This window comes from Pyxicephalus adspersus, chromosome 7, assembly GCF_032062135.1.
Source record: "Pyxicephalus adspersus chromosome 7, UCB_Pads_2.0, whole genome shotgun sequence".
In the NCBI taxonomy this organism is placed as follows: domain Eukaryota; kingdom Metazoa; phylum Chordata; class Amphibia; order Anura; family Pyxicephalidae; genus Pyxicephalus; species Pyxicephalus adspersus.
The window spans coordinates 3,090,244-3,099,309 of record NC_092864.1 but is presented as its reverse complement, the minus strand read 5'-3'; the positions used below and the strand labels follow the sequence as shown (position 1 = coordinate 3,099,309).

The following is a 9,066-nucleotide window of genomic DNA, read 5'->3' as shown; positions in this document are numbered from 1 at the left end:
CTCTTTGTAGAAAGTTACATACTGCCCAGGGGAATAATTGTCCTGATGCTGAATAACACTGGGGAACACATTTTATGTTGAGTTAGATCTTACACTTGTTTTTTTTACAAATTTGTGGGTGGTTAATCCAGAAATGACCCCAGTTTTTGCTATCACATCCAATTTGTATGATACAGGGTACCATGAAACATACAAACTTTGCATACAATGAAAAAAAAATGAAAAGTTTACCTTGAATGTACTGTGTATTTAATATTCTTTTGTTCATACGAAGGATTTATTGTTACTCTATGACTTTTTTTTACAGTAAAACAATTGAAAAATAATCGGGTAAGCAGTTACGGTAGGGCAGAAAATGCACCTTGATACTCATATCGCAACCAAGCATTTTGTAGCTCTCCAAGAGTTTCTGGACAATTTCTGTGTAATTATTTGCTCATGTGTTTCCAAGAAAGTCCTTGACAATGGCTTTGAATGATAACCAAGCATTCTTTTCCACTTCTGACATTGTCCTGATGAAATATTCATCTTTGATGAGCTGCCGGATATGTAGACCATCAAACACACCGGCCTTTATTTTTTCAAATGCTAGGAAATGCCAAAATGAGGAACTTGAAACATTCTCCTTCAGCTGGCAAAGCTTCAATACACTGCTTCATCCGACCCAGTTTCATGTGCAGAGGCGGGAATATAATATTCTTTCTATCAACAAGTGGCCCATGTAGAATGTTTGGATCACCTGGTTTTAGGGCAGATCTTGGGGGCCAATTCCTTTCCCCCCAATGACTCTCACAAGCTCTGCTGTCCCACATACACAGATAACCAGGATACTTGGTGTATCCACGTTACTGACCAAGAAGGAAGCATAACATTTTAAGGTCAGCACAGATGACCCAATTGTGTTGGTGATTTTGCAACAACTCAATGACTTTCTTTATGTCTGCATATTCTTTACAAAGAGAAACTGAATGGCCAATTGGGACTGACCCAAATATATTGCCATTGTGAAGGAGGACACACTTTAAGCTCCGCTTTGAGCTATCGATGAATAGTCGCCATTCAGTTGAGTTATAGATTGGAATTCCCAATTCCATCATTAAACCAGATATGTTATGGCAATACACAAACCCATTGTCCATTCTAAAGTACTGTAGAAATTCAATTTCTCTGGTTCAAAAGTACGATACCTTTATTCCTTTTACAAGTAAGTTATTTTCATGCAGTTTTAATGCTAGGAGTTCTGAAGCCTTCTTCAATAGTCCCAAATCATGTGCCAAATCACTCAACTCATACTGATCAAATCCCTTATAAACAGAGTTCTCTTCAATTTCAAACTTCATCATTGTTGTCACCTAGTTCATCCCCATAATCATGTTCTTCAAGAGAGGGGAGTATAACGAAAACCGGCACTGGAATTTCATCTGAATGAGCCACTGGGCGTATAGCCGATGGTAGACTAGGAGACTCTGTTACATTTATTTTCCTTGTTATATCCTGAAGTTTTCACTATACAAAAGTAACAGTCACTGAAATAATCTCGCCAAACCATAGGAATACCAAATGGCATCTTATCCCAGAGCCAGACATAATCTGAAGGAAAGGAAATACTTGTGTAAGTAGAAAAATAAATTTTTCTTATTCACTACGTAGAGCAGCGCACAACCTCTGACCACACTGTCTTGGGTGTAAATTAGTAGTCTATACAAATCCACGTCACAGTAATCGCATTATTATAAGCGGTAGAGAAAAAACCTGATGTGATAGAAGAAAACTAACTGCACTTTCAAAATCAGCGTACCTATTTTAGTATATAAAAGCTTAAAAATTGAAGTCAACAAAAATTTGTTCAAAATTGTTCCCCAGTGATATCTAACACATTTTCATACAATCTGCAGCCTAGGGCAGTTGTTTGCAATTTAGGGAGGAGTTCCCCCAGCTACAATGGGTGGGAAAAGACCCCTGTTTGTCTGATACTCCAGTTTTTTCAGGAGTGTTTGCTTTCCCTACAATTATCCAGATATTTCATGTCTAATGTTGCATATGTGTAAAAAGCTATTTAAAATAAGTGTTTCTATCTTCAGGGAACTTGACATTCCCATTATTGGGTGTAAATTTCATTATCTGGCTTTATTTAACAATTTGTACTACACCAGCACAGCCTCCAAAACCCATTTTGGATGCCAAAATCACTCCCTCAGAATGGATCGTTCACTCCACCCAAGAATCTGTGTGAATTGCCATCTTTTTTTTTTAATGAATGATTATCCATTTGCAAGTAACCTTTTCTTAAAACAACAATTATCTATCATGTTTATGTAGAAATAATGATGAGGTGCTTTTAATTACACCTCAACCGCTCTCATTTTACAAGTCACCCTAATAGGTCATATAATAAACAGCCAACAGAAATTGCACGAATTTACTCCATGAACTCCATTTAAATGTCAACATCCAGCACTCCTCTCATCCTTTAGTTTCCAGCTAATGTTAGAAATTTTTACAGCTTCATGTTTTAGATTCTCTAATGTTCTTTAAGACTGGAGTTGGATTTTCTGGTCAGAGTCAATTGTGACCTATATTTATCTTTTTCTGTTTTTTTATGACCATGGGTTCCTCACATTGTACCCTCCAAGCTTGGGTGTATTGTCTAGGACTCCCATATCTGGATGGACTGGAGTGGTAAAAATATTGTTTGTTGTCCATTGGCAGCGCCATGACTCTATTCTGGGTCCATCTGTCATCAGGTCTGCAGGCACCTAAAACCAATGAATGTATTTAACTGATGCTTGTTAAGAGAGGTTTAGTTTTCCAGGTCTGATGGTTATATAGTTGTTATCTGTTTACCTTAATGAATTGTAAAAAAACAATGTGCACCAAAACCTAGTTGTGTTTAAATTGCTTCATCTGTCATTATTGCTGTGAATGGGGCATTAATGATGATAATGACAATTCTTGTTGCTGTGCTGCAGATCACTGGCCAGAGGGCTTTGGTTTCAAAAAAATTATCCCCAAGGAAAAAAATATATTGATATAAATCAACAGACAAATTTTCAACCGCTGAAACAATGGCACCTATTTACCCTGTATGGGTCACATCAGTTTTTGCAATTGAGTTTTTTTTATTGATTGCGCAACAAAAAGCTAAACTGGGAAAAAAAAGCAGAAAAAACACAGCATAGTCAAAAAGTAAAAAAAAAAAAAACGAATAATAATTTGGTTCAGTGTTTTTTTTCATGGGATCTTTCAGCAATAAAAATAAAATAGTGCGGTTCAGTCTTTCCCCAAAGACTTCTAAGGGATCATCAAAAATTGTGGCGTAATATTTTGTAAATTTATGATTGTAGAATATAGGGACCCACGGGGTATTTACACATCTCTAAAGTACTCATCCTCTTGAGCAGGGGTCGGCAAACTCCGGCCTTTAGGCCAGATATGGCCTAGCTGGTAGTTCGTTCCGGCCTAACGCCCCCTGGCCGATCCAGCCTAATGACTCCGGAGCCACGGGTTGCCAGCGGATTGGCCAGGAGGCGTTAGGAACTACAGGAGCCGGAGCCTCTGAAGCTTCAGAGCTCTGGTGCCACCCCCTTGCAGTTGCTCCCCTATTTACTGCGGCCGGTGTTGATACTTCCGCCGCCGCAGTAAATAGGGAAAGCTCCCTGAAGGTAAATCCCTCTCCTCCACAATGCATACGGACGAGAAGGATTTCACTTCAGGGGGCGTTCCCTGTTGTGGGCGAAACCATTAGGGCGGGTCCGGCCTAGTGTGCTCCCGCCCACCCCATAAATGGCATAGTGGCCATAAAACTTTGCCGACCCCTGCTCTTGAGGAAGGTGAATGAAACGTGTTGAGAAGTGAGAGGAGTGAACATTCATAGAAACATTCCCATAAATATCTCTTGTATAAGGTGCAAGTAATGGTGCTCCTGTTACTGTTGTTTTTTTATAAATAAGCTGTTAGTAATTTAGCACCTTTCTGATTGGCTTTCCATCCACTCTAGCCCTATTGGACATGTACTGATGGCCACACTCTGGTACCCCTCCCAAGGTCAACACCCTTAGAGACTCCGGAGAGGACTAAACAGATAATTAGACCCTTCACCCCAATACATGCAGTGCCAATCGGCAAGCTATGTTTTTGGAGGACTACTCCTGACGGGTTCAGATTAACTACGTGAAATAAAAAATGGTAATATAGATAGCTCTTAAATTTATTTACTGATTCTAGATTACACATTTTATGGAATACTAATGATCTTCAAAGTTCAATATCAACACATATTTAATTTAATTTAGGTTAATTTAAGTAAGTAAAAGTGTTAATTGAATTTAAGTAAGTGTAACTTGATTGTAATAAGGAAAAGTCACTTTGCATGAGGACGGTGGGCAATGGGAACCTTCAGCTTTTTCTCATGACAGATATGCCTTAACTCAATGTTGAACATCCATCTTAAATCAAAATGATATTTAGCGCTTTGTGCACTTTTTAATATTCCTTACAAAGCTACTTATAAAGATCCTCTCTGTGCTAAAGGGTATTTTCTATTTCTATAAGTCCCCCATAGGAGGGCCTGGCTCTCTATTTCTTTTTTTGCAACCTAAATACCTAATTGAGTGTAAATGTGGCATAGATTGTTAGGATGAAACCTCTGAGATTGCTTTTTGCACATACACAGTAATAGATATGAAATGGTTGTTAATAGGGAAAACATTTGATAAAGGACAAAAAATTCTGGAAAAACTGGAGTACCAGCCAAGCACTGGTCCCACCCTTTGTGGTTGGAAGATCTCCTCCCTAACCTGCAAACAATTGCCCTAGGTTGCATATAGCATGGATACGTGTGAAATCACCTGTCCATACCATCAGCACAATAATAACCCCAGGCAGTAAATAACTTTCCTCAAAAACAGTCTATAGGAGATTATCATGTAAATGAGGGAGACGTCAGTCATTGCTTGCTGACATGGGGAGCTTTGCTCTATCATGTAAAGGTCATTAGTTAACAGATAATGTAACTTAAGATATACATCAGCCTAAAGGGAAACTACAGCCTAACACAGACTTTTCCAACCTTTTCACTCCTCAGGAAAACCTAAAATAATGTCCTTGTCTTAATAAACCCCTGTAAAACCAATTTATTGGGAGGTAGTGAAAAAATACCTCTTTAGTTGGTGGCCAGTAGACAGAATGTGTGAATAGTGATGGCCAGAATATCACCTTTGTAAACATAAAAAACACAGAGTCATGGAGTTGGATCCCCCAAGTGTTGATGGTCTCTGAACTGTGGCCCTGATTTATTAATGCTCTCATAGACTGGAGAGGATACTTTTTCATCAGTGAAGCCGTGTGATCCAGAAAACCTAGAATTCATTTCTAGTAATTTGGAATCCTGGAATTAGTTTCTAGTAATTTGCTATTTGTTAGAAAATGTTTTCAATCCTGGACCAAATCCAGGTTTTCTGGAGCACCCAACTTCACGGATAAAAGTATATCCTCTCCAGTCTTGGAGAACTTTGCATCATTCAATGGAAGGTTAATCAACCACAGCATAAGAAACCCCTAGCAACATCCGGAGAAGTCCCAAGGTTTCATGGAACCCTGGTTAAGGATGACTGGTCCAGCATAACATACAACATTAACCCAACTCCATATAGTTATCTTACCATCCTAGGTAATGCCTTCTATGTAAAAAAGAACACCTTCTTCTCTATTTCACAGTATAAATAGCAATACTGGCAGTCATTATCATGGTTACGTCATAGTGGGGGATTTGTACATATGTGAAATAGGATTCTGTTGACTACAGAATGTTCATTTTTGTAATCTGTGGGGCTTTTTCTAAGGGTTTTTTCATTGTCATAGTTTGGGTTGCCACCTTTACTGAAAAAAAAGAAATATCTATGAATAACATTGACAGCAAGGTAAATTTTTACTGGTCAGGCCTACCTAGTCACCATAATCAGGTGGTCTGTGTAACACTTACCTCTTCTTTAATAAAGCGCAGACGCCTCTCTCCTGCACATGCGGGCAGTTCTGACTCTGGGCATGCCTATGCTAGCAAGCTTTATCAGCTTCGCTGGCCAGTCAGAAAATAGGCTTCTAATCATCCCTGGCGATATAGCTAGCGCAGACACAGCACTCAGCGTTTATGCAATGTGTCCCCACTAGTGCCGAGCCCCTAGTTCTGTTGAGCTAGTTCCTGTACACTTGTTGGCTAATTCAGTGATTCCTCTGTCCAACTCCTATGTTAACCCCTCATTGTCCAGTCTGTTGGTTCCCATCCAACTTCCCTGTGCTGTTCCAGTGTTCTTTTCTGTCTGTGGATACTCCTGTGTCACCTGTGCCTCTTGTTGCTTCCAATGTTTGCTGTGTTCCCTGTGTCTGCAGTGGCCTGTGCTACTGGTATCTGTCACCTGGATCCCTGATATTTGACCCCTGGCTTGTGACCTGACCTCTCTTGCTTGCTGCCTGCCATGACCCCGGCCTTCTTTGACTACCCTTTAGCTTTGTGATTTGGTACCGTGTTTCATCCTGCCCACCCCGGTGTGCCCAAGGACTGCAACCTGGAAGTAACCATCAGCGCAACATCCTCACCACTAGAGGCTCTGGAGAAAACCTACTGCTGTCTATAGCCCATCTCAGGGCTCTCACTACTCCCATGAAAGCTGTAGCACCCCCTAGTGGCCCTGTCTCCCCAAGCGTGACAGTCTGTGTACCAACATGGAGATTCACTCTCTATTAGTCCTTGTTACTGTTGTCACTGGGACTAAAAATAGGGTAATAGGTTTAATCTAAAACTTTATTTGTCAATGAAAAAGAAATAAAAGATGGTGTTCCCATGAGGAATTCTTGTATCAGTGGCAATGATATAGGAAAGTAGACTCTTACATTGGAGAGATCTCCCCTCAATTTCAGCTTTGTATCAAACAAAAGAAATAAAAAACAATCAAACCAATGGGAAAACTACAAAACAAAGGGCTGACCAAGCTTTTTGAAGAAAGGGGAAATTCCCATGGAGCCAACCCAATACATTCACAGCAATTTACATATTAATGGGTGTTTGGGATAAAGACATCTCATACAGGTTTAGGCTACTCCTGTACTAATTGGAATACGTTGAATTTATTATGATATAATAAAAGCAAGCACACAAAACTCAGCTGGGCAGCTGACCAGAATAGGTGATTTTAATCATTAAGTTTCCGTTTGTTTAGTAAAATTACTCCAGGAACTCTGAAACAAATTCAGATCTGTCATTGATCATCTGATTTTTGTTTTTCTAATAAAATTAGACATTTCTACAGCTTAAGGTTTCAGGGTAACTAATGTTCATTGAAGTTCTATAGTTGGAGCCTTCGAGAAATAGGCAAAATATAAAAGTTACCTAAATACAACGCCCCATCAAGAAAAGGTATTACAGATATCAGATATTAGTGTACAATAGAAGAATTAGAACGGGAAGACATACTATGGCAAAATCCTAGACTGTAAATAAAGGAAACTTCAGTGTTTTGAATGATGCCACAGTACTACATTAATGGAAGTTTATAAGTCAAAACTTGGAATTTGTTTATTCAAATCCTAATTTTTTATTTTAATTCCCATTTTGGTAGCTTTAAAATCAGACTCTTTAGAATACATTTTTGGAAAAAGGGGTCTTCTCCCACCATAAAGACACCTGGAATTCTTCACCACTTTGAGCTACAGGTAATATACAAAAAGTGAGTTGTATGTTGAGTAACAAAGGCCCCAACAATAGCATCGCACGATAGATGTTTTTTGGTCATGAGCTAAAATCCATGCAGGTATTTAAGGAGAAAAACATGAATGAATATTAATTGATAATCAGTGAATAAATAAGGGGCTATGACCTGCCCCAGTCAAGGATGGTTCTATACCCTTCCATGGATAAATAAAAAGTCTAATAGGATAAGCCCACTCAGTGTTGATATTGCAGATATTACTTACAACTTTTCTTTCCCAAAGACCTAGGTAGCAAGATCCCTACATTTCTGATTTGTCCACCAGCCCCAGCCACAATAAGGGGCCTCATGTTCAATAAAGGCATACAGTACATTATGGATAAATGTTCCACAATATATATGTGTGCAGGAAGTCAGTGTGTAATAAATGTATATAATGGCTTGATTCACCAGGCTGGCTTGAAAAGTTTGTTCCACAGCCTCAGAAAAGGTAAAAAAAGGTCTGTAATTAGAACCTTCGGGTTGTTAACTATAGTAGCTGTTTATCTAAATACAAGAGTGCATTAAGGGATGGTTTTATAGATATATGAAAATGCAAAATGATGGAATGTGGCAAACATTTCCAGTTATGGGACTTTTTGTTTAGGAAATTATTTTTTTTATTGTACTTCAGGGCACATATTTCATACAAAAAATATAATTACTTTAAAGAGATACCCTCCTATAAAATCAGTTTCTTAGTCAGACAGAAGTCCTTTCCCTTCAGTCATAGCAGGCAGAATCACTGCAGGATGTAGATAGAAGCAAGTATCATGCCGGGTTACAAAGATCACTACAATGACCACAGGCAACCGATTTTCTTTGCAAGTAGCCATGCAAGTACTCCAGGTAGCTCCATGAACGTTTTGATGGACAGCAAGTTAAAGATCTCCTATCATCATCTTTATCTTCTAACTATTACTTTAATTTACCAACCTGAAACAAGAACACAAATAACAATTTCTGGCTTTTCCCTGACTAACATTACCAATGAAGGTAAAACAGCGATCTTTTCATCTGAACCTGAATTTAAGACAAGAAACTACGAGAGAAAGTCATGATAATAGGAACGCACACCCTATTTTCATTCCTGAGATTTTTACGTATCTGGACATAATTAATAATCATGTGGTGCTTGGTTAGGTTCTAAATAATTTAAAGCTAAAAAAAGTTAAAATTTTAAACAACACACAATATATTTCATTGTGTCAATAATATTTAATACAAATGAAGTCACCCCATGATTGAATAGTTCTTAGACCACCCGCTTTACTGCTAAACTTGTATCCTCTCCAGCCTTGGAGAGCATTAATAAATCAGGCCCAAT

At 38.6% G+C, this 9,066-nt stretch overlaps 1 protein-coding gene across 1 annotated transcript in view; it reads right to left on the bottom strand.

Annotated features, from left to right (window-relative positions):
• The window catches only part of LOC140334683 (serine protease 33-like), a 28,309-nt gene that overhangs the window by 12,127 nt on the left and 7,116 nt on the right, over nt 1-9,066 (bottom strand). The gene's annotated exons all lie outside the window — the stretch shown is intronic.